Source organism: Bos indicus x Bos taurus, chromosome 8 (assembly GCF_003369695.1).
Source record: "Bos indicus x Bos taurus breed Angus x Brahman F1 hybrid chromosome 8, Bos_hybrid_MaternalHap_v2.0, whole genome shotgun sequence".
Taxonomy (NCBI): domain Eukaryota; kingdom Metazoa; phylum Chordata; class Mammalia; order Artiodactyla; family Bovidae; genus Bos; species Bos indicus x Bos taurus.
Genome location: NC_040083.1, coordinates 24,400,461 through 24,425,421, shown reverse-complemented (window position 1 = coordinate 24,425,421; position 24,961 = coordinate 24,400,461). Strand labels below are relative to the sequence as shown.

Here is a 24,961-nt window from a genome sequence, read left to right as displayed (position 1 = left end):
TCCTTACCTGATTAATAGCCCCCCTTTTCTGACCACTCACTGCCTTGGTGAGGAACCCAGAGGCTATCTTCCATCTTCCCTCTCACTTAGGTTTATTACCTGTCAATTTCATTCCAGGTAAAGAAAGGAGGCATTGCAAAATATGATGTTTAATACTGTCCTAAAAATAATCTCTGACAGGTCTGAGAACCTCACACCAGCTGTATACAATTCTTTAAGAACAACTTGAAGGCAGAGATTCTTTCTCTTTCAGTGATGAATATCCTCTGTACCTGCCCTCACCATCCTCAAGCCAGCTCATCACCCCAGTTTCATGATTTCGTGGCTGTTCAGCTGCTTTGCTCAGCTCAGACGTGTTCTCTTTGGCCACCTTAACAACTTGTGCAGACTCATGTCCATCATTCTCCATCATTGGAGAGTTTTTCTTGTGCTTTCTTAGAAGGCATTTATGTGACTGGAATTCATATAACTGCAGAGATTTATAAATTTGTAGTGAAGAAAACCCTTCACTAATTAATGCAGTTCGCTAGCCACAACATCAAATGAGAATTACGAACAAATTCATCTTCCAAATAACAGAATCCTGTATCATTTCTGATGGAAACCTTTTTAAGAAACACTCATTACATCCTTCTTTGCTTGGGAAACAGTATACTAGACACAATTTAATTTTTTCTTAATTTAGCCCTTCATGTCTGGAACATATTTAAAAATATTTTGCGTACTTCTAGAGATGGAGCAGAAGACATATTCTCTTCCTATCAGCTTCTACATCTCTAGAACATTGTTGGTCAGCTTCTGGTGGTCTCACGGTCTTCCAGTTTTCTGCCTGAGTCTACACAGACGGTCTACAAGATTATTAAAGACCCTGCGTAACTAAGAACATTAAATCATTAACTCATTTTCTACATATCGCTACAGTGAGGTATATGGACTTCATGAGGAATTTTTCTCCTCTGAAGTGATGGATACCTCTTTTATATAGGTCTGAATTTGAGGCTGTGTTACAGATGGGGGAGGCCCTGGGGTTTTAATTTCAAGATGAATGGACTACTTTGGCATTGCTGCTGTTGTTCAGTCGCTAAGTCACATCTAACTCTTTGCGACCCCATGAACTACAGCGCTCCAGATTCCCTGTCCTTCACTATCTCCCGGAGTTCACTCAAACTCATGGCCATGGAGTCAGTGATGCCATCCAACTATCTCAGCTTCTGTCGCCCCCTTCCCCTCTTGCCTTCAATCTTTCCTAGCACCTGAAAATTATTTTTCTTTTGTTTTGTTACTTGTTTTATCTAAAACTAGCTAATACGAATCACAGGTTATAGACCACAAGCTATGAAAATCTATAAGAAGAGTGGCTGGTGGCAGATGAGTCTCAAGTCCCCTGGCAGTTACAGCTGGTGGGTGGAAGTTTGCCTGGAGAGCTGAGCTGAGGACAATTTTGAGTTCCTATCTGGCTGAGCTCACTGGGAAGGGCTGCTGAGATTGACTAGTGATGACTTCTATGTGCATGGGAGGACACAGAGGCTTGAAAACTGTGTTTAACTTTCCAATCCAAAGGTGCCACAGTTGATTGTGAAAGAGGATCACGGGAGGCCACATGTTCTAACTGCCCCTGCAGAGCCTGAGTCACTTTCTCCCGGCTGGACTTCTGAAACTTGGTCGGCAATTATGACAAGTGGGCCCTTTCAGAATTGTTTGTGCAAATCGCAGACTGTCAGCTTCAATGCTGTGAACCAGATTGTGTTTCTCTCTGAAACCAGGGAATGGATCATTTCCATAGACAGAACTTCCATTTAAGTCAAACTGTGTAAGATACCACAATGAACAGAATACAAAGTTTCTGCAGTTGCCAAGACTACAACCAACATAAAAGAAAATCAAAGTAGAAATACGAAAAACACCTTAGAAAATCAGGATTGTTCTGTGTGGGTGTGTGCTAAGTCGCTTCAGTCGTGTCCGACTCTGTGCGACCCTATGGACTGTCGCCCTCCAGATTCCCCTGTCTGTGGAATTCTCCAGGCAAGAATATTGGAGTCGGTTGCCATTTCCTCCTCCAGGGGATCCTCCCCACCCAGAGATCGAACCTGCGTCTCATGTCTCCTGCGTTGGAAGTCTGGTTCTTTACCACTAGTGCCACCTGGGAAGCCCTGTGGGGTTAATTCTGTTGAATTTTTATCAATCTGATTTTCTCCCCTATTTTTGGTTAGCATGGCCTATGTTATTTTGGCCTTCAGAACTCTAGAGTGATATCCGCTTGTTTGAGGCCAATCTAAGAATCTTTAGTGTTTCCCTTTCCTTTTCAAGTCTCTCCTTTTTCATTCACCTCTCATAACTGCAGGATTCCAAACACGCTCTCTGAAATCCTCATGGGTTCATCTGCCTTCACTCTCTTTCCCAGAGTCTCACTTTTCCTATTTGGAAGATTCCTGCTTTTTATTCCCACCTTCAGAGCCCAGGCTCCCCCAGCTCCCATGTTCCTTGTTCTTATCTCTCTACATATTCTTTCCAGCTCCGCTGCCCCCTAAGGACCCACATGCACCTGGGGTCTCTCTATACCTCCCACTACCTTCTCCTCCCATTTCTTTGCAGTTGCGGTAGCTGAAATACCCCAATTTTGTTTTGCCACCTGCTTCCTCACCTTAAATTCTTTTTTTTTCTTTTTTTAACTATGGAAGATTATAATCATACAGTATTGAGTAGTATAGAACAAAATACAATTGCTGGAGGACAACTGCTCTACAGTATTGTGTTGGTCTCTGCCATACATCACCGTGAAGCAGTCACAGGTTATGTCCCCTCCCTCCTGAGGCGCCCTCCCATCTGTCACCCCAACCCACCCCTCTAGGTTGTCACAGAACACTAGGTTGAGCTCCCTGTTTTTGCACGGCAAATTCTCACTTGCTATCTATCTTACATGTTTGTGAGGGCAGCAGTGGAGATGCAGGCATAGAAAACAGACGTGTGGACACAGTGGGAAAGGAGAGAGTGGGACGCATTAGGAGAGTAGCATGGAAACATATATAGTACCCTTAAGTTTCTTTTGGGTCTGGTCCAGTGGGATCTCTCATCCACCATGCAAAGCCCAATCCCTTCCTCGGTTCCACCATACAGCTCCTCAGGGGTCTTACCCCCAGCAATCTGTGGGGGCCTCTTTGTGTCCCAGGATTCCTTTCACCAGGGTGACTCTCGCTCCAGCCCTCCTGAAAATCCTGGGGATCTGCCTTCTGCGTGTTACACTTTGTTGGCTGGTAGCTCTGGGTTTCCTACTTTGCAGCTCTCCACTTCTGGCTTCTAGAAGTCGCCTCTTTCAACCCCAGGCTATAGTCTCAAGTCAATCTCAGAAGGACCTAGAAACAACTGTATATACTTAGGAGAGGGGGCTCATTTGTCATAGTTGCAGGCCTAGTTTCAGAAATCCAGCCTGGAGAAAGTGGCCCAAGCTCTGCAGGAGCAGTTCGAACTTGTGGCCTCCTGTGATCCCTTTAAAAATTAAAAAAAAAAAAAAAAAATTAATTGAAGGCTAATTGCCTTACAATGTTGTGTTGGTTTCTGCCATACATCAACATAAATCAGTCTTGGGTATACATATGTCCCCTCCCTCTTGAACCTCTCTCCCACCTCCCACCCATCCCACCCCTCTAGGTCACAGAGCATGGGTTTGAGCTCCCTGAGTCGTACAGTAAATTCCCACTGGCTATCTGTTTTACGTATGGTAGTGGATGTGTTTCCATGCTGCTCTCTCCATTCGTCCCACCCTCTCCTTCCCCACTGTGTCTACAAGCCTGTTCTCCGTGTCTGTCTCCACTGCTGCCCTGCAAACAGGTTCATTGGTACCATCTTCCTAGATTTCATATATACGCATTGATATACGACTTTTTTCTCTTTCTGACTTACTTCACTCTGTATAATAATCAACTGGCACCTTCAGATTGGAAAGTTAAACATATGGTTTTCAAGCCTCTGTGCCTGCCTCCAATTCCCACAGATGACATCACTAGTCAATCTCAGCAGCCTCTTCCAGTGACCTCAGCCAGATAGGAACTCAAAATTGTTCTCACCTCAGCTCTTCAGACAATCTCCACTGTTCTCCTAAGGAGAGAAGAGCCAGTTTATATTCAAAACGTAACAGACAAACTGCTATGACCTAGACAGTCAGAGGGGACCTCACGTGCCATGCTTTTGGTGGAGACAGCCAGGCATTCTGGATCCTTCAGCGTTATTACTCCCCAGACCTTATTGTAGGCTTATGCCTTTTCTTCCATGCTCATTGATGCCACCACATGCATTCCTGTCCTGCTTGGTCTTCGTGTGGTCCACTCTATCTTGGCTTATGCTGTTGCCTCCCCCGCCTGTTCTCCATATGCCCAAATCCTGCTTTCTCCAGGTTCAGCCCCAATACTATCTTTCCACAATATCCTCTCTGATGAAAAAAAAAAAATTCTCCTAGATGTCCCATTGCATAACTATTGGTCTCCTTCTCAGTCTGAAACCTTCATGAGTTCTAGCTGTTGTGAGAATTAGTTGTGTCCTGCTCTTGAGAGCATTAGTCATAGTGTCTCCTAAACAATGTGTTGTGGGCACTGGATTGATCCCACCTCAGCTATGGAAATTACCCCTGCTTTTGCCCAAGCTGCCATCTGGCCAGGACAGGTTCCAGGTGTTGAAGCACATTCACTCAGGTTTATGGCTCTGAAAAGCAGAGAAGACTGCAGGGAAATAGGCCTGTGTGCATATCTGTGCTCGTTCACAAACATGACTCCTATACCTCTAACAGTCATCAGATGCATAAGGTAGTGGCATAGCAGCTGGGTCATTGGAGGATGACCAGAACTCATCATAACACAACAGCTAACATTGATGATGATTATATGCTGGGTGCCAAGCTCATAATTCTATGAGGCAGCACTATTATTATTCCTAATTTACAGACAGGTAAACTGAGGCTTGGAGAAGTTAACAGGCTATGCTAAATATTCCCTGTTTGCCCCTCCAGTCTTCGCCCTGCCCAGTGCATGCGGAGGCCAAGTTTTCAGGCCTGCAGGAGCTGGCTCCTCCTCTTGGGCTTCCTGTTGGATGCCAGCACTGGGAGGTGGCAGCAGGAGATTGGCAGCTTGAGGAGAGAGAGGTCATAATGTGTATTTCCCTAGCTCCCTCCCTGCCTGGCTGTCTATTGCCAGTGGCTGTAGTTCTCTCCCCAAGTTACAGTGCTGCCTGCCAGGCACCATTTCCTATAACCACAGGTATCAGAGGGCTCCAGTAACTCTATGTCCTTTGCACTTTCAGGCAAGAGACAGACCCAGGTACCACAGGGACCTTTTTTCGCTTTCCTGAATCCCGCTGTTATGAGTTGACTTGTATCCCCCGTTGACTAACACCCAGTACCTCAGAATGTGACCTTATTTGGAAATAAGGTTATTGCAGATGTAATGAGTTGATAAGGAGTAAGGGAATTCTAATCCACTATGACTGGTGTCCTTATAAGAAGACCTCCATGTGAAGACAGACACGGGGAGAATGAAGGCAGAGATTAGAGATAGGCAGCTGCAAGTGAAATGATGCTAAAGATGGCTGGCCAGAACTAGAAGTGAGGGAGAGACAAGGGTGGAGTCCCCAGGTTTTGGATCAGAGCTCTGCCAACACCCTGACTTCAGATTTCCAGCCTCTGGAACTGTGGGATGAGAGATTTCTGGTTTTTGAAATCATTTAGTTCGTGGTACTTTGTTACAGTGGCCCTAAGAAACTAATCCAATGCCTTGTACTTTGAAAACAGTCCTTTCACTACATTCTCTTTAATTACTGATTTTGAATGTACTGCATGTTTTCTGCTGGGTCCCTGACTTTCCTAAGGGGAAAAAGCTAGGAACTGGATCTAGGGTTCTGATGGCAAAGCACAAGTGCTTACCTCTGAAATAATACTAATAGCAACATGGGTTAAACCAAGGCAATGCTTTAATTAACTTCCGTAATGCCACTTGGCCTGAACATAGTGTTGCAGATTGTACTTTTAGTGTTAATGACATGCCTGATTTTTCATTATGAGCCCAGCTGGGCCTGTGTTAAATGGCAGAGCGGTGATGAAGAGTAAGCGCTTGAGGAAGCTGATTTTCTGAAGAGGCACAAATACACTCAGAATGGGACAAATGGAAACCAGGGTCCATGGGGGTCAGGATTTTCAAATATGTCACAAACTTCTCATGAATACCATCAAAGCCTAAAACTATAGGACTCTTGCTTCATTTTTAAGGTGAACAGGCAGGGAATTGTGAGGGGACCAAGTCCTTTTTAAATGCAAATAGGCTGGCTACTGGGCAAGCTGCAATTCTTCTGGATAAAAGAGAACTAAAAAGCAAAGAGATGAAAGGTATATAGACCTGAAAGCCTTCCTTTGTCACAGAGGATCCCCTGATTGTTCTATCCCCTGGATCATCCCTAGCCTCTATCTTTACATCCCCTGGTTCCTGCCTCAGGGAAGCAGGTGGAGGAAGCTGCTGTCTAAGTAATTACTGCTCTACCATTTCTTCTTAAGTATGTCACTATTTTTAGAAGTGACTCATTCATATAAGTAGGTACACCGGTGGTGGTGGGAAGTTCTTAATGATGACTTAACCCTTAACAGTCTCAGTGTATTTGTATTTATTCTTATACCTTATCCCTTCTCTTGATGATAATCACAGGCGAGTTTTGATTCAGGGCACCAATAAAAATACCTACACCTGCCCCCCCACTTCAGAATAATTTAAAGTGTTCTCCTCACAGATACCTAAGAAATGGAAAAGTTCTTCAAAATCTCTAAAGCTAGGAGTGAGGGCAAGAAAGGGGAGATGGCTCCAAGTCTTCCTAAGAAGAGGCAGCAGGTGAGGGAGAGGCCAGGAAGTGGGTAGAAAGATTGAAACACTGTGACTTCAGAGTGTCTCTCACTTTACTACTGGAGCACCCAAAGTCCTATGTTAGGAACTGGCAGATTTCAAAGCCTTGGGGCAAAAGCAATTCATTCTGGAAAGGCAGTTTCCTGATTCCTCTCACAAAAGGAAAGCCTATACTAGAACTTCCAGCACAACCACTACCCCCACCAAGCTTGCAAACCTTTAGCACTGGGCACTTTACACACCTACTCTCCTGTATTCCTCAGGATACTTATAAGACAGGTAGTGTTACTATCCCATTTTATAGATAAGTAAACTGAGGCTTAGAAAGGTTTTGCATTTTTCTCAAGTTAACACACTAATAAATGGTAAAGTCAAACTAGGGACTCAGGTCTGGCTGAGCTCAGACATGTGGTAATTTTGGCCCACTGGGGTGCTGCCTGAGGCTATCAGCTAGTGATCCTGCTTAAAAGATAGTTTTTGAATATTTTGACAGAACTTCTCATTCGGGGATGAACTGTCTTCCCCTGTCATAAGAAAGTCTACTTGTGTGATTCTGTGGGTTTGCTGGATAAGAGAAACAGGGTAAACATCTTGCCATTAGGAGTTCTTTGTTTAAATAATCTTTTTTTGTAATTCCTTTTCATCCAATACAACAATGTTGTTTGCTCATATTTATGTATTTTCATATCCAAGTCTATGGTATATTTATTATTTAACTGACACTAATTATGTAACTCACAAGTTCTCACCACACTGCCTCTGGTATAGTCTTTCTGTGTGTGTGCTCATTTGTGTTCTACTCTTTGCAATCCCATGGACTGTAGCCCGTCATACTCCTCTGTCCATGGAATTTTCTAGGCAAGAATACTGGAGTAGGTTGCCATTTCCTATTGCAGGGGATCTTCCCAACCCAGGGATCGAACCGACATCTCTTGCATCTCCTGCTTGGGCAGGCAGATTCTTTACCACTGTGCCACCTGGGAAGCCCCTATAGTAGAGTATGAAGCCCCAGATATCATGGCCATTTCTGTAAAAAATACTGGATAACACACCCAACACAATATCAAGGCAGGATCTTGCTTTATTATCTCTTGGATGTTTGAAGAAGAGTGAGCAATTATTGTTAAATCATCATGTCCAGGGATCTTGCTTATAAATACAAGAATAAAAAAAAAAATACTATGTCACATCAAGTCAGCTCAGTATCTCTTGTTGCAGAGGGCCCTTGTGGGGCATTTCTAGTATTGTTCCACAGGATGTCATCATGAAAGATTAAGGACATTTCTTAATTCTCTTGTTAAGAGCCTCATGTAGGGGTCTGTCTCCTGTGCCTACATCCATATCTTTCTTGAGCACATTTATATTTATAACTCCAAGAAGTCACAGGGTTGAGGAAGTTCAAATAAAGGGCATGACAAGACTCATCAACCCTTTCATTTTTTCTGAAACTTTAATCGAGATAGCATTTGAATATTCTCTAGGACTATCATTGACTGCAAAACATGCAAAGTGAAAAACCAGGGACTCTCTGTAAATTCATTGTTACCTCCAGTGATAGAGACCTCTTTCTGCTTATCATTCATATGAAGCCTAATAGCATATCTGAGTGTGCATGACCAACATATGTCATTTTATCAAAATACCACAGAGAGTTTTTCACTTGTTCCATACGGACAACTTACTCAGGATTCCCTAAATAACCTTGCACATTCCTCCTTGGTGTTTACACAACCATCATTCTCCTGGAAAATCCTTCTTTTTGTGCACCTGCTGCTGCCGCTAAGTCGCTTCAGTTGTGTTTGACTCTGTGCGACCCCAGAGACGGCAGCCCACCAGGCTCCCCCGTCCCTGGGATTCTCCAGGCAAGAACACTGGAGTGGGTTGCCATTTCCTTCTCCAATGCATGAAAGTGAAAAGTGAAAATGAAGTCGCTCAGTCGTGTCTGACCCTCAGCGACCCCATGGACTGCAGCCTACCAGGCTCCTCCATCCATGGGATTTTCCAGGCAAGAGCACTGGAGTGGGGTGCCGTTGCCTTCTCTGTTGTGCACCTGAGCCCCACTCATTTTCCACAGTATTGTTCAAGCTCCATGTCCTTCCCTGCTACCCCAGGTCAAGACCTTTTAATGTCAAGATCCAAGCTCTCCAATAGAAATATAAAGCCACACTTGCAACTGTGAATCTTCTAGTAGGCACATTAAACAAGTAGCAAGAACAGGCATATAGTTAAAAGTATTGTATTAATTCTTGGAAATATGCTTAGGATAGATTTCAGGAACTCTGATCACATTAAAAAATAATAACTATGTGAAGAGATAATATGTTACTTAGTTTAACTGTAGTAGCCATTCACAGCGTTTGTGTATATGCAGTGTTGCAGGTCGCACACCACGGGCTCAGTCGCGTCTGACAATTTGCAACCCTATGGATTGTAGCCTGCCAGTCTCCTCTGTCCATGGGATTTTACATCAAATACATTATCTTATATATATTAACTATGTATGACTTTAATCAAAATATGTGCTCAGTCACTTTAGTCATGTCCAACTCTTTGAGACCCTACCAACTGCATCCCGCCAGGCTCCTCAGTCCATAGGATTCATCAGGCAAGAATACTGGAGTGGGTTGCCATGCCCTTCTCCAGGGGATCTTCCAGACCCAGGGATCGAACCCGTGTCTCTGGCATTGCAGGTAGATACTTTACTGCTGAGCCACTGGGAAAGACAGTCAAAACATATATAAATTTAGAAAGATAATTCACAAAAGAAAGTAAAAAGAAATAAAATTAGTTATAATAATTTATTTTACTTAACCCAATATATCCATATTAATATAATCTCAACATGTAATCAATATAAAAATTAGCCAGGAGATAAAAGATATTTACATTTTTTGTACAAAGTCTTTGAAAACTAGCATATATTTTATTCTTACAGCACATCTAGATTGGATTTGCCACCTTTCAAGGACTCAGGAGAGACCTGAACAGGTCTCATGCAGCACGAGACTGTATGATTCTTAAGGACACAGAAGGAGCCATGCTGGTTGTTCAAAGTTTTCACTCCTCAAGTCACACTTCTGTCTTCTCTGCTCAGTCTGCCGTGATCATGGTGCCCTGTGTTGCTAACTCTCCACGGTATGTACATGTCCCTCAACTAACCTACCAGCCCTTGGGAAGAGACCAAGGCTCACATTTCAATTCTCCCATGGACCACACCGAGCCACCTGTAGTCCCTGAACCTGGAGACCCACTCCTTATCGCCTCATCTCCATATGGGCTGTCACTCCTTCCAGGAATATTCCTTCCACCTCTCCTTAAAAAGTAACACCATTCTCAAACAGCACCCTGTCCACAGCCACTTCTTCATGTGACTTAACGCTTATTTTCTGAACATCTTTTTTCAGGATTTATGTTGCACTCTCATAGTTAACTTGCTCATTGATCTCACCTACTGCCCTATGAGTTGTGTTGTGTGTGTGTGTGGATTCTGGGTCCTACTGGTTTTAGATTACTAATAATCAAGTGTGTGTGCTAAGTCACTTCAGTCGTGTCTGACTCTGTGACCCTGTGGACTGTAGCCCAAGAGGCTCCTCTGTCTATAGGATTCTCTAGGCAAGAATACTGGAGTGGTTTGCCATGCCCTCCCCTCCAGGGGATCTTCCTGACCCAGGGATTGAACTTGTGTCTCCTGCATTGCAGGTGGTTTCTTTACTGCTGAGCCATCAGGGAAGCGCCACACCTATAAAATGAATGCAAGCACAGTACACAGTATATGCTAAACAAATATTAATTCATCTTCCTAATTTTGAAAGAAAACTGGTTTCTAACTTAAGATATACTCTGCATTTATCATCTGCAAAGCAGGTAAATGGTTAAGTGTTCAATACATTGATCCATTCCCTGGATTGGGACAGGGAAAAGTGGAATCGAACATTAACCAAGCACTTTTTTTACTTATTTCTGCCATCTCACGACAACCCTGTAAGGAAAGTATCATTATCCTAATTTCACAGGTGAGAAAACAGAGGCTCAGGGAGGGCAAGAGACTTGTCCAAGACCACACACCTCCGGAGTGCCCAAAGAGGAAAGCGTATCTCTGAGGCTGATCTTTGTGCTAGTATCCCAGTTACAACAAAGTTCCAGAGCAGTAGCCTTCTGATGGCTTCAAACAAACCTGAGCTCAGGTGGCCTCCTTTCAAAGATAATGGATTCAGCACAATGCACAGGCAGGCATCTCTTCCATCTCTATTTCCCCCAGGATAATCTGCTCCTCTCCCCACCCTGTTGAACATAAAGGATAGTGACAGAAGATGCTTCCTGACTTGGCAGCAGAATAGACTCTTGGGGACACGGGAATGGATCAGAACAGTAGGAAAAGCCCTGGGTCTATATCCCACAAGCTGTCAGAGGGCAGGGGTCAACTCCAGCTTCTGAGTGTGAGAAACAGCTCTACTGTGCCCATCGTGCTTTCCAACAAGGCTCTCATTTTTTCTCTCATTAAGTATTTCTGCCATCCTCTGGACTGCAGTCTGCTGAAACCTCACCCAATTGCACTGATTAAACTGTATGCCCCTATGCTTGGCACTGTGGTTGGTGCTGTCATGGGCAACCCCAGGGCTGCTGAGGTCTCCTGCAAGACACTGGAGTCTCTAGAAACAATCCCTGGTGGCGAACAGAGCACCGGTGTGCAGGTCTGAATCTGCAGGCAAGAATGATTTTCCCTCCAATCTCCCATCTCTTTCTAATAAGCAGCTGGACAGCTGGAAGCAAGAGATTGGCAGGGCTGCTCTTGGAAGCTTTTGCTGCCCTGAGCACTGATGGGTCGTGACCCCACAGTGGGATGGATGTGTGCTGTGTTATGTGTGTGTGTGTGCTCGGTCACTCAGTTGACTCTTTGTGACCCTATGGACTGTATCCCGCCAGGCTCCTCTGTCCACGGGATTCACCAGGCAAGAATACTGGAGTGGGTTGCCATTCCCTTCTCCAGGGGATTGAACTTGCATCTCCTGTATCTCCTGTGTTGGCAGGCAGATTCTTTACCACTATCCCTACCCGGGAAGCCCCAGGGGGATGGGTGGATTTCCTCAACCAGTTTCTCTGCAGACTTAACGTCTGAATTCACATCACACGTAGATTAGCACTCTTGGGTAAACCTTGGGTTTGAGTTTAAATTTTGGTTTGTTTTATGAAAGTTCATGTATCTATCCATGTATAAGAAAAGTCCATGTATAAGGAGACTCAAATACAGAAATCAGAATAAAAACATTAAATTAGAGACAATTATTTGCTTTGTTTCACAGGATACTGGATGCATGGTTTCTTTAAATGTTGTTTCCTTGATGCACATAGAATGGGGGGTAGTTTATAGATAATTTTTTAAGGGGAAAAATATGGCAATAAATCATAGCTGCCATTTACCGAGTGGTCTCTATGAGACAGACTGTGATAAACACTTTATGTGTAGTATCTCAATTACTGTTCACAGTAATTCTTTGGAGAAATCCAAAGTTCAAAGAAGTTCAAGGCAAGGGGGCAAACCTTGGTATAGTGGGTTGAATTATGTCCCCCCACCTCCAACAAAAGGCATGCTCAAGTCCTAGTCCCTGGTACCTGTGAACGTGACCTTATTTGCGATGGGGTCTTTGCAGATGTACTCAGGTTAAGGTGAAGTCATACTGGCTTAAGGTGGGCCCTAAATCCGAAGACTGATGTTCTCATAAGTAAAGATATTTGGACCCAGAGGACCACATGCATGCATGCGTGTGCACACACACACACACACACAAGGTGGCCATATGATGACAATGGCAGAGACTGAAGTAATGTGAATGCCAGGTAAGGGACATCACGAATTGCCAACAATCACCAGAAGTTAGAGGCAAGGACACATCCCTAGAATCTTCAGAGGGAGTATGGTCCTGCCAATGCCTTGATCTCAGACTCCTGGCCTCTAGAACTGTGAGAGAATACATTTTGGTTGTTTCAAGCCACCCCGTTTGTGGTACTTCGCTATGGCAGCCCTAGGAAACCAGCACACTTGGGATGAAACCTCAGCTTTCTGATTCTGCAGATACGCGGTCTTCTTCCCAAGACCATCAGGCTGCCTGGAGTGTGGTCAGTGACATCACAGGTCCTCACTCTTACCTAGACAGATTGCCTGTTCTGGAGGAAAGCCTGTGAGAGGCCTCAGGCAGGAGAAAGATACAAACTATCAGAGTGAGTTTCCCAAACATGGCTCTGGGGAAAGGGAGTTGAAGTGGTGCAAGGACAGATGGAGAGGAGACTGTCCAGAAGGGATGCTACTGTCCAAGAAGAAATGCAGACAGCTTGGCAGTGGGGATGAGAAGAGACTGATGACTTTGAGAGGTGCTGGGTGGGCAGGCTTGTGGAAGTGCCAACATGCTGGATTTGGGGCAAGTCTGAGAGAGTATTAGCTGGGAAGCCCAGGTTTTTGGCATGAGTAACTGGGTGGCTGGTGGTTCCATAGAGAGAAGAAGAGAACAGTTCACTGTGAGCAATCTAACTTGACCGATGCAAACTGAAATGGATTGGTTGTAGAATTCTGCAAGGGCATCAGGCAAAAGTAAGTATGAACATGGGAACGGCAACATACTAGCTATGAGATATTGAATAAATCATTTAACCTCGTTAGGCTACTAGTTCCTCATCTGTAAAAATGTGAGGATAATGATATGAGTTAATATATGTAAAATGAAATGGAAAGCACATGATGAACGGTTCACTTTGATAAAATATTTTATAACTAATAGAATGCTTTCTTCTTAGAATGCTTCAGTGACACACTCTTATTATTTCCAAATGAGGTACAGGGACCTGTTTTTCATCTCCTCAACTAAACGGGAGAAAAATAAGAGTTAATTCAGGTGGTATAGAGTGGTTAAGGACCATTGCAAGCACCCTCTAATGTCATAAGAAAATAAAAATTATTTCTAGGTCTATTAGTCCATGCAACTACAAAATATCCATCATTTTTACTGCAGAGACTGAAAAAATTTTCATTAAAAAGGGAATGTAAATGAATCAAAGTCAAGCAGTGCAGAGAGCATATATTTATTTCCAACAATTCATGGGAACAGCATGTACCAGTAATAAAATAGCACTTTCTCTTCCTTAAAAGATTTTTTTCCACTCTAAAGGGTTACTAAAACCATTAAGTTTTGTTCAATGCAGGACATCTTGTCCTTTTCCCTGAGGTTACATTACTTGGTGCCTTTCATGATTTCAGACAGTAAACTGCTCCCTAAGTGGGACTCTGTTCTTTGTCCAGAACATTTTATCTATTATAAAGCACAGTGTGTCCACCACGACAGGTGCTATTTATGTGCACACTTGCAGAGCTACACAAACAATCCACTCTTCTCTTAAAATATCTGAAATGAAACACTCAGTACAAATTAATAAAGATCAGGCACTTTTGTATTTGTATAACTGGACTCTGTTCTTCCAGCTGAGTTACTGATAAATCTAGATGCCTCCACCAGAGAGACATAACTCGATTTCCCTGCTATTTAAAAACATAACCTAAATGAATTATCATATAAAAAGACAAAATAACATCTCAAGAATCATAATGAAAGGAAGAAGCTGCTAAAATAATAAGGACAGAAATCTTGCCAAAGCCATTCCTTCTCCAATCTGATTATTTCCCTCAGGTGTCTCAAGATGAAAATGTTCAGAAGTGAACCTGCTGTGAGTTACTGTCTCTACTCCCCTACCCAGACCCTTCTTTCCCCTTCATTCCCTTCCTGGGTTAATGATTCCAGAATCTAGCCAGAGGCCTGGAGTTGCACTGGGCCTCCACACTCCCTGCCCAGGTCTGACTGGTCCCCACATCCTGGAGATACCCTCCTGATCACTGGTTCACCTCTTTCCTTCTCTCCATTCCTCAGTCTGCCCCCTGGGCCAAGTGTTTCAAGACTTCTCTAACAGCCACATCACAGGTGTTCTTGCTTTTCATTTTGGAGCTCTTCACTCTCCACTGTGGTCCGAGGAGCTTTCTAAACTGCCTTCTCTCTCTTCTTGGGTGAAGCCTTTCTGTGGACCAACAGACCGGAGTGTCAGCTCCTTGGAAGGGCCTGGAAAGACTGCCAGAATGAGCTCTTCCTCCGTGGAGCCTCCTATCAGGCTTCTCTCAGCCTAGCCAGCACCTGACACATCAGCTGTTTCACGCTGCCTGTGCTCTACCAACCACATCATGCAGTTCTCTCTGCCTGGAAATGTTCCTCTCCACCTTGTGACCCTGGACAACTATCCTTAACCCCAGTGCTTCCTCCAGGAAGCCTACTGGGACCTTTCCTCTCACCCACTGCCACCTCAGTATCCTTGAGGTACTCTGACCCCTATTCTATTCTTGTACATTCCCCACTGTATTCATATTTTATTTAAGACTGTTTGATGTGGACCATTTTTAAAAACTGTTTATTGAATTTGTTACACTATTGGTTCTGTTTTACATTTTGTTATTTGGCCACAAGGCACATGGGAATCTTAGTTTCCCCAGCTAGGGATCAAACTTGCAACCCTTGCATTGGAAGGAGAAGTCTTAAACACTGGACTGTCAGGGAAGTCCCTCCCACTGTATTTATACTGTTTTAATTGACACGTCTGTCTTCCTGGCCACAGTGGTAGCTCCCTGGATGTGGAGACAGCCCCTGGTACATCTTCGCCCGCCACGCACCACCCCCGCCCCCCACCCTAGCCCCAGTCTGCAGTGCAGTGCCTGGATATATATACCCATCAACTACTAAAGTGATTTATGATTCCAGTTGCTCACTGCCAGCATCCTTTTGGGATGGCTTTTCAGTATCATCTCCTACCACTTCACATCCTCCCAGCCTATTTTATTTTTCAATCTTATCAGACTCTTAACTTCATTTTATAGTCAAGGAGAGCAAGGCTCAGAGCACGTACATCATTCCTTACGTCACAGTGCTAGTAAGTAAGAGTCAGGATTTGACCCCAGGGCTGTGTGAGATTATTCAGCCCAGATGCTTCAGTGTGACCCTTGACTACTTTACTGGGCTATACACGGTAGATCAGGAGACGTTTCTTTAAAACACTGAACATTTCATATCTCTATGTTTGTGCTCATTCTTTGCCTTCTCCCTAAAAGGTCCTTCTCTCCTCTACCTGTGAGAGTCCTACTTCCCCTTTAAGGTCTAGTTCAAATGCCATTGGCTTTAATAAACATTTATTGTTCTTGCCAGTTAGAAATAATGGTTCCCTTCCTGTGCAACCCATGGTATCTTCACACACCCACAAACACACACACACATATGCATGCCTGCACATACCCAGTCCGATACCTTCTCTTTCATGGCCTCAGTTACTTTCAAATTCCTATTAGGATTATTTCTGCAAAACCTTATCCTTCATTAAGCTAGAGTGCCTTTAGTGTAAGGACCAAGTCTTTTCCATCTTTGTATGGCCTCAGCCTCAATACAATTCAGTACACATAAAAAGAGGCTTAGTAAATTTTGGCTGAATGAATAAATGAACGAGTGTCACATTTTATTGGTCTATCTCTAAGATTGTGGGGCTTTCTAAACATCCTTATCCTGGTAACCTGAAAATAAATATCCTATCTTATTTGGCTCAATTGTATTATTACATCTTATACAGTATTATTTCTCTTCATAGTGTGAGAAAAGGGAATAGAATAGGAAGGCGAAGGCATTTTAATATGACAATATCCTGTGGAGTTTATTCCCATTTTATGGATGGGAAAATTGAGGCACAGAGAGATTATATCATTTATCCAAGAACTCACAGCTAGTAAGCACAGCCAGAATGTGCTCCCAGATCTGTCAGCCTCTAGAGCACATCCAGGCCCATAAAAGTGTTTTGAGGGGAGGGCAGAAGGGGCAGACGTTGCCCAGACTCTTGCATGTCTCAGAATGAGAATAACTGTTCTGTGTGCCTCTTAAGTCGTCTTTCCCTGCCCAGGTCACCAGGTGGTAGAGCCTAGCCTGCTTTATCTGCAGTGAACAAACTTTATGGTGTTCTAAGGCACATTTCTGATATCCCTGATGAAAACTGTTCATCTACACCTCAGCATAGAGACCTCAAGCTAATTAGCCCAAAGCAGTCAGAGTAGAATGGGTTAATTCTGCAAGCATTAGAAGCTGTTGGGATCGACATATATACACCAGTATGTATAAAATATATTACTAATGAGAACCTACTGTATAGCTCAGGGAACTCTACTCAGTGCTCTATGATGACCTAAATGGGAAGGAAATCCAAAAAAGAGGGGATATATGCATACATATACCTGATACACTTTGCTGTACAGCAGAAATTAACACATTATAAAGCAACTATGCTCCAATAAAAATTAATAAAAAAGAAAAAAGTTGTTTACTGTTTCATGAGAGTTTTGATGATAAAAAGAAACTTTGACTTTTGTTTTAAGAAGTTTTCCTAAACAACAGCATTTACTAATTATCGTACTCAGTAATTATTTGTTGAATGCATAAATAAGTGAAAATAGCATTTAAAAATTAGATTCTTTAAATAACCTGGACTTTATACACTTTAATATTAGCGATGATCCTCTCTGGGTAGTAAAATCATAGGTGATTTTTGTTTGATTATCTGTATTTTCCATCCCCCGCCCCCACCCCTACATTGTAGGCTCTTTTTCCACATGCAAACCTTACATAGTGGAAAACATTTTTAAAAAGAATTTTTCATTAGAAATTAGGTTAGTAAGATAAAGACTAAAGACAGCAAATGAAACAAGATAAATGAACTCTTGATTATTTGACATTTTAACTATCGGCAATCCCATTCAGGTTGATATGTCACATAAAACAGATAAAACTTTGTCCTCTCTTGAGGTACGTATTAGAAAGGACAGATTTGGCTTTGGAGAGAAATAATTTTATTATTTAATATTCATTTCTTAACCTAAGGGATTTCTTTATAAACATTCCAACAACAAAATAGTTTTTTATTAGAAAAATCCAAAATAAAGTGAATAAAACCTTCAAGTCTCATGTATTTTGGCAATTATTTATGTAAATATATTTATGTGTATATAAATACTATATTCAGTTATATGTGGTATAAATATAATACACATTTTAGACTGCATGGTATCTGCTATATCCTGCATTATAAATTTATATAAATAGATACAATACGAATACTTATGTATATATACATATAATTATACTATATATTTATGTAAACAAATGCATACATATAATAGAAATGTATGTAAAGTGTGAAAGTGTTAGTCGCTCAGTCCTGTCGGACTCTTTGGGATCCCATGGACAGTAGCCTGCCAGGCTCCTCTGTCTGTGGAATGCTCCAGGCAAGAATGCTGGAGTGGGTTGCCAATCCCTTCTCCAGGAAATCTTCCTGACCCAGGGATCGAATGACGGTCTCCTGTACTGCAGGCAGATACTTCACCAACTGAACCACCGGGGAAGAGCAAAAAAAAAAAGTATGTAAACAAATATGTAAAAATACAAACATAAAATATAAAAACACACATAAGCACATAAATAATAATAATAAAAAGAAACAATGAACAATGATGACAGAGCCAGGTCCCCGGCAGTAAAGCGCCATAGAAAGAAAGAAATGTATCTGTAGACGCCAATACCTCCTAAGCAGCCTGGGCAGATAAACCTATGAAGTGATTAAGAAAACCAAGTAAAGTCCTTGCCTTCTGATTTCTCTCTGGTTTTGCTGTCTGATGTGATACTTTATTTCTATTTAATAAACATTGAAGGATCTTTTTCTGGTCCTCCGTACTTGAATTTTATTTTTCACCCAAGGGAAATCAAAGGTATTACCATAGCACGTCAAGGAGACATCTAAAGATCTCCTTATGATGAACAAATACACATATTTTGTCCTTTCAACCAATTCCTGCTAAATAGCTCATATTTGCCTGCATTAAAATAAAACTTGCAAAAATGTCTGGAATTAGGAGATTGCCTATCTGGTATATTATATAATGGTATATAAGAAGGTATACCTTCTTACTCTTGATAGAATCGATAGGAATTGACTAGACACTGAACTCCACTGAACTGAACTGCAAATTCATGGGGCTTCCCACGTGGTGCTAGAGGTAAAGAACCTGTCTGCCAATGCAGGAGACCTAAGAGACGGGGTTTGATCCCTGGGTCAGGAAAATTCCCCTGGAGGAGAGCATGGCAACCCACTCCAGTATTTTGCCTGAAGAATCCCATGGACAGAGAAGCCTGGTGGACTACAGTCCATAGGGTCACAAAGAGCTGGACATGACTGAAGTGACTTTGCATGCATGCAAAGCAAATTCATATAGCTCTTGAAAGTAACTGAATACAGAAACACCCCATCATAATATGATAACTGGGATAAGAGAATCAATTATGTAAAACATGGAAATGTAAATTAGGAGATTAAAGAAAAATAATAGATTTTAGTCAGTCTGTGCTGTCAGAAACCTCATAGAAGGTAGTAAGCCTTGTACAAAGGGAAGTACACTGAGTTGAAGGAGCTGCCAGGCAATCATGCTCTAATTCCACTGTGATGCCCTTAGGGCAAGAGTGTAGCCCTCCCACTGAGAACAGGAACCAGCAGAGCATGGGAGGCAGTCAACCACCCTGTCACCTGACTTTGTGTTATCATAGGCCAGATTATGGCAGGTTTTTACCCAACAATCTGTAGATTGCCAGCACACTTATCTACATGTCAAAGAGAAATAGTATCCCAAGAGTCCCTAAATTGTCACTTCTAAGGTTGCATGAAGATGGTGGTGGTTTAGTTGCTGAGTCATGTCCAACCCTTGCTTCCCTAAGAACCATAGCCTGCCAGGCTCCTCAGTCCATTGGATTTTTCAGGCAAGGATTCTGGAGTGGATTACCATTTCCTTCTCTGAAGGATCTTCCCCAAACAGGGATTGAACCCATATCTCCTGCACTGCACTCAGATGCTTTACCGCTGAGCCACCAGGGAAGCCCGTATAAAGATATATATACTAAAAGGAAAGATATACGTTAGTTCCTTGCCCTTCTGGACCTTAGTTGCAGTGGGATAAAAATGCCTTCCTCACAGGGTCGCTGGAGGCTTCAGTGAAATCACGTGTGTTATGTGCCTCACTCAGTACCAGGGATGCTGCAAAGTCGGAATAAACAGTTGTCATCACCAGAGGAAGGAATCTTAATTGGTTCCTGCAAATGCAACTATCTAACATATGACAATAGGACTCTTTCAAACAAACATCAATTCCACACATTGGCGCTGGGCGATGTTATTTTACAAAGAGGACTACAAACAGAGTCCTTGCCCTCAGGGAATTCACAGTCTAGAGGGAAAGACAGATACAGAAATCCATTAACACTGAGAAGTACTCAATGAGGGGGGCAGTGGTGGGAGAAATGGAAGTGACAGGATGAACACTTAGCCTGTCAGAAAGCAGTGGCGGGGGTGGGGGTGTTGCTGGGCTGAGTTTTGAAGGCTGGTGGTGGGGGAGGAGAGCCGGACGCTCTAGATGAAGCCACAGATATGCAAAGGCAAGGACGGGTGCCGAAAGTGTCAGGGCACACTGACAGCAGAGTGTGGTTCAGATGGCCCAAACCAGGCGAATCCACTGCCCGAAGGTGGGGGCCAGGGATGAAACTGAAAAAGCAGACTACCTAGGAGTGATGCTGCTGCAGCGGCTTCCCCACAGGTGACGAGGTTCTGCTGAAAAGCCTAGCGCTTATGTCCAACTTTCGTCCACTGAAATGGCTGCGTGAGCAGTAACAGTGCTTTAATTGCACCTTCTTTTTGTTTTTTTTTTGATTAGAGGATATTACTTTACAACACTGTGATGGTTTTCTACCATGTATCAACATGAATGGGCATTAGGTATACATATGTCCTCTCCCTCTTGAACCCCTCTCCCTCCCCATCCCACCCCTCTAGGTGGTCACAGGGCACTGGCTGTCTGTTCCCTGTGTCATACATTGAACCCCTGCTGGCTATCTATTTTACTAATTGCACTTTCTTAAACATTATGGGCTGGGAGGGGTTGGGGGCAGGAGGAGAAAGGGACGACAGAGAATGAGATGGCTGGATGGCATCACCGACTTGATGGACGTGAGTTTGGGTAAACTCCGGGAGTTGGGGATGGACAGGGAGGCCTGGAGTGCTGCAATTCACGGGGGTCGAAAAGAGTCGGACCTAACTGAGCAACTGAACTGAACTGAACTGAAACATTATGGGAAATGAAGACAGTTCCTCATATATAATTTTCACAGTGAAAATTATGAGAATATAAATTTCACTTTGGGGGTTCCCTTATCCCTATGATCTTTCACATGATACAAATTTACTTAAGGCAAAGAGTCATAGCTTCAAAGCCTTTGAAAACTCCTCAATTTCACAATGTTGAGAAGCTCATAAATACAACTAGTGACAGATTTCTTTCCTGTCAAGAGCTGACATAAATAAATGCTCTGACATTTTTGCTGACTTGAAACACTCTGAATATTTATCAGGTGTGTGTGTGTGTGTGTGCATCTAGAATTTGACTTTTTCTTGAGGCCCTTACTGCTACTACTGGGCCCATCACTTTCTGCCTAAGTGCAATAATCTCTGAATTATTTATTGGTCTCTCTGTCTCCTCCTCCTGCCCCATTTAGCTGGTTATCAGCAGAGTAGGCAGGGCGACCCTGTACAGAATGCTGTCAGAACATGCCTATCTTTTGCTGGAAACCTTCCAGATGGCTGCCTGTCTCAGACCAGAAGCCAAAGCCCTCCCAGAGAGCCTCCAGGTGTATGAGGGCCCCCACTCACCCTTCCTCTCTGCTCAAGTTTCTCCAGCTACACTTCAGGGTCTTGACCTTGCTCTTCCTCCCTGGAATGCCTTTCACGCCAGATATCCAAAAGCCCTCATGTCTTCAAATCTCCCTTCCTTCGAATCTTTGCTCAAATGTTACTTTTTCCAAGGAGGCCTTCCCACCTCATTTCAAATGGAGGCTCCTTGCCCTCCAGCATTCCCTGTCTCTCTTTTCTGCTTCACGTGTTTCCATTGTACTTCTCAACTGGCTAATTAATTTTTTTTTAATTTTTAACATTAAAAAATTTATTTCATTGAAGTGTAGTTGATATATTGAAGTATAGTTGATATAGCGTCCCTGTAGCTCAGATGGTAAAGAATCTTCTTGCAATGCAGGAAACCCAGGTTCGATCCCTGGGTTGGGAAGATTCCTAGGAGAAGGGTATTCTTGCCTGGAGAATTCCATGAACAGAGGAGCCTGATGGACCACAGTCCATGGGGTCACAAAGAGTCGGATAGGACAAAGCGACTAACACTCTATTTCAGTTTATAGTTGATTTACAATGTTGTGTTAGTTTCTGAGGTACAGCATAGTGATTCAGTTATAAACACACACACACACACACACACACGCGCGCGCGTTAGTCACTCAGTAGTGTCTGACTCTTTGTGACCCCATGGACTATAGCCTGTCAGGCTCCTCTGTCCACGGGATTCTCAAGGCAGGAATACTGGAGTGGGTAACCAGTCCCTTCTCCAGAGGATATTCCCAACACAGGGATGGAACCTGGGTCTCCTGCACTGCAGGCAGATTCTTTACCACTGCACCACCTGGGAAGCTATATATATATAGCTTTTCTTTTTCATATTCTTTTCCATTCTGGTTTATTATAGATATTGAATTCTATTCCCTGGGTGGTACAGTAGGACCCTGTTTATCCATCCTACATATGACAGTTCAAATATGCTAATTCCAAACTTCCAATTCTCCCTCCTCCACACCCCTCCTGCTCGGCAACCCGAAGTCTGTTCTCTACGTCTGAGTCTGTCTCTGTTTCACAGATAGGCTCATTTGCGTCATATCTTAGACTCCACATAAAGTAACATCACATGGTATTTGTCTTTCTCTTTCTGACTCACTTCACTTAGTATGATCATCTTTAGGTCCATCCATGTTGCTGCAAATTCACCTGCTAAATTATATATTTTCTGGCTTCCTCCTCTAGAAGGTAATCTCAAGCGGGCAGGAGTACTGGCTCTCTTGTTCACTGCAGTATCTCTCAGCTTGGCCCAGTTGAGGTCTGGGGCACCGAGCAGGAAGCAAACCATCTGTGGTCCCGTGGAGAAATGGGGTCTCACTGGCATTTTGGTGTTTCCATTCCCTTTGTCTCTAGTTCATCTTGCTCAGTTAAAAATAGTTTTTGAGTCAAGACACTCTCTCTGTAGCACAACCACAGACTCTAAAGCAGTGGGCAGTAACACAGCCTGCTAATAGAGCAGCAACAGGTTTGGCCATGATCTTTGTTCTCAGTTAGCATGAGCATCACAAACACATTCTCAGGAGCTACAGATTAATGACTGGGGAGATGGTTTACTTTTACTCTCTAGTGACTTATTCAGTCAACCTGTGTCTGGGAAACAGTATATTATGTTTGCAGAATATTTGACAGGGGAGTGACAAACACTTGTTTGCAAAAACAATTCCTTCATGCCACCGAAACAGGCACCGATGGATGGCTTCCACTGGGCTGATTTATCATCATTTCTCCTGCCCAAATCCACCCGCTTCATCTTCCTGTTGGCATTTCCTAAGCAGATCTCTGTGCCGCAGGTTAACTGGAATTGGGACCTAGTTAGGGGCCTCTGAAATTCATTATCCTGCATCATGGATATGCTTTACGTGAGCATTTACTGAAGTGAGATTCTAATTTTAAAAGTGCTGACTCGCAGTGATGAACATTCGGAAATGTTCCCTGGGCCAGCAGTAAGATTCTCAATGGCTGAGGCAGCACCCACAAAATTATGTTTAGTAACTTCCTTTTGGCATTGGTAGTAGATAGGTACATATAGGACTAAGGTGGCTGAGTGCAAAACGTAGGCCATTCTGTCAGCCCAAATGGGAGAGACGGTACCTTAAATTGCTAATAAGTACTAGAAGGAATAAAAATGTCTGTTTCCTGTAATAGTAAACCTTTTTTAGAGCTGTTTCCCTTCCTATAAATTTTAACAAAAATGTCAAAAGCAGAAAAAACTTTAATACTGAGCCCCAGGAGTGGAATAGTCTCAATTCAGTGGCCATGGTACGTGGAAAACCCCAAAGGAGAGGCCTGTTTCCATGGCAAAGTCTAATCAGTACATTATCTTGTGTGACACAGCAGCAGTACAGGGAACAGGAGAAACACAGTGTGAGGAAACACAGGAATGCATGGCAAGAAATAGCACAGCATCTTTAATTTGGGATCAAAGATATATATCTATAGTTGATCTTAAAATACGTAATTATTGGAACTAATTTTGTGTACTCCTTCTAGCCAGTGATGGAAGATGTGGAAGATTTTTGAAGGTAGGGCCCAAAGGGAGCCTCCGGAAAAAGGAATGGCTTTCATCCATTTTCCATTCTTTTTTTTTTTAATGTATTGATTGGCTCTACTGCCTTGGAGTGAGATGGATTAAAAAACAAAACAAAACAGATAGCAGTGGTTTTTAAAAAGAAAAAGACTTACAGTAAAAAAAGATGCAAACTAAGGTTGCAGTAAAGTCATGAGCCCACAATAAGTATTTAGCTTCACAAATCTCATTCCTAGCAAAACGCTGATGTAAAATTCTAGTGCAGGAAACTCGGCAAAGAGAGGACAGCAAATCCCTTTAAAGAATGTTAGCCGAGTGTTTACTAGTTATTACAGTTTAGACACCATAATGAGCGCTGTGGGAAAATCACTGAAGGCAAAACCCCTACAGGTAAGGAATTCACAGATTAGTGGGAGAGAGGGATGGCTGAAACAAGTACAAAGCTGGCCAATGGGCATCAGAGAAAGGCAAAGAGTGATTGCCTTAGCAGAGGGAATGCAGAGGGTTCCAGGGAGATGACCTGGATGCTGAAATGTATTTTCAAGGCTGCAGATGAGCTCACTGTCCTTCTAGAAATGGAAGGGTCTGGAAGAGGTGACGGCCATTTGGTCTGGTCGCACACAGCCATTCTGATCAAGTGACCTACATTACATACTCAGTAGCCAGCATCTTGCTTGCAAATTGTGCTCTGAACTATTAAAAAATCTCTTTGAAACATCATATTTTTTTATGAAAGATG

General features: G+C 43.0%; 1 protein-coding gene and 1 pseudogene across 4 annotated transcripts in view; both read right to left on the bottom strand.

Moving 5' to 3' along the window:
- LOC113897857 overlaps window positions 1-409 on the bottom strand; it is a 35,091-nt pseudogene extending 34,682 nt beyond the window's left edge.
- The window catches only part of SLC24A2 (solute carrier family 24 member 2), a 290,438-nt gene that overhangs the window by 144,419 nt on the left and 121,058 nt on the right, over window positions 1-24,961 (bottom strand). The window lies entirely within an intron of this gene.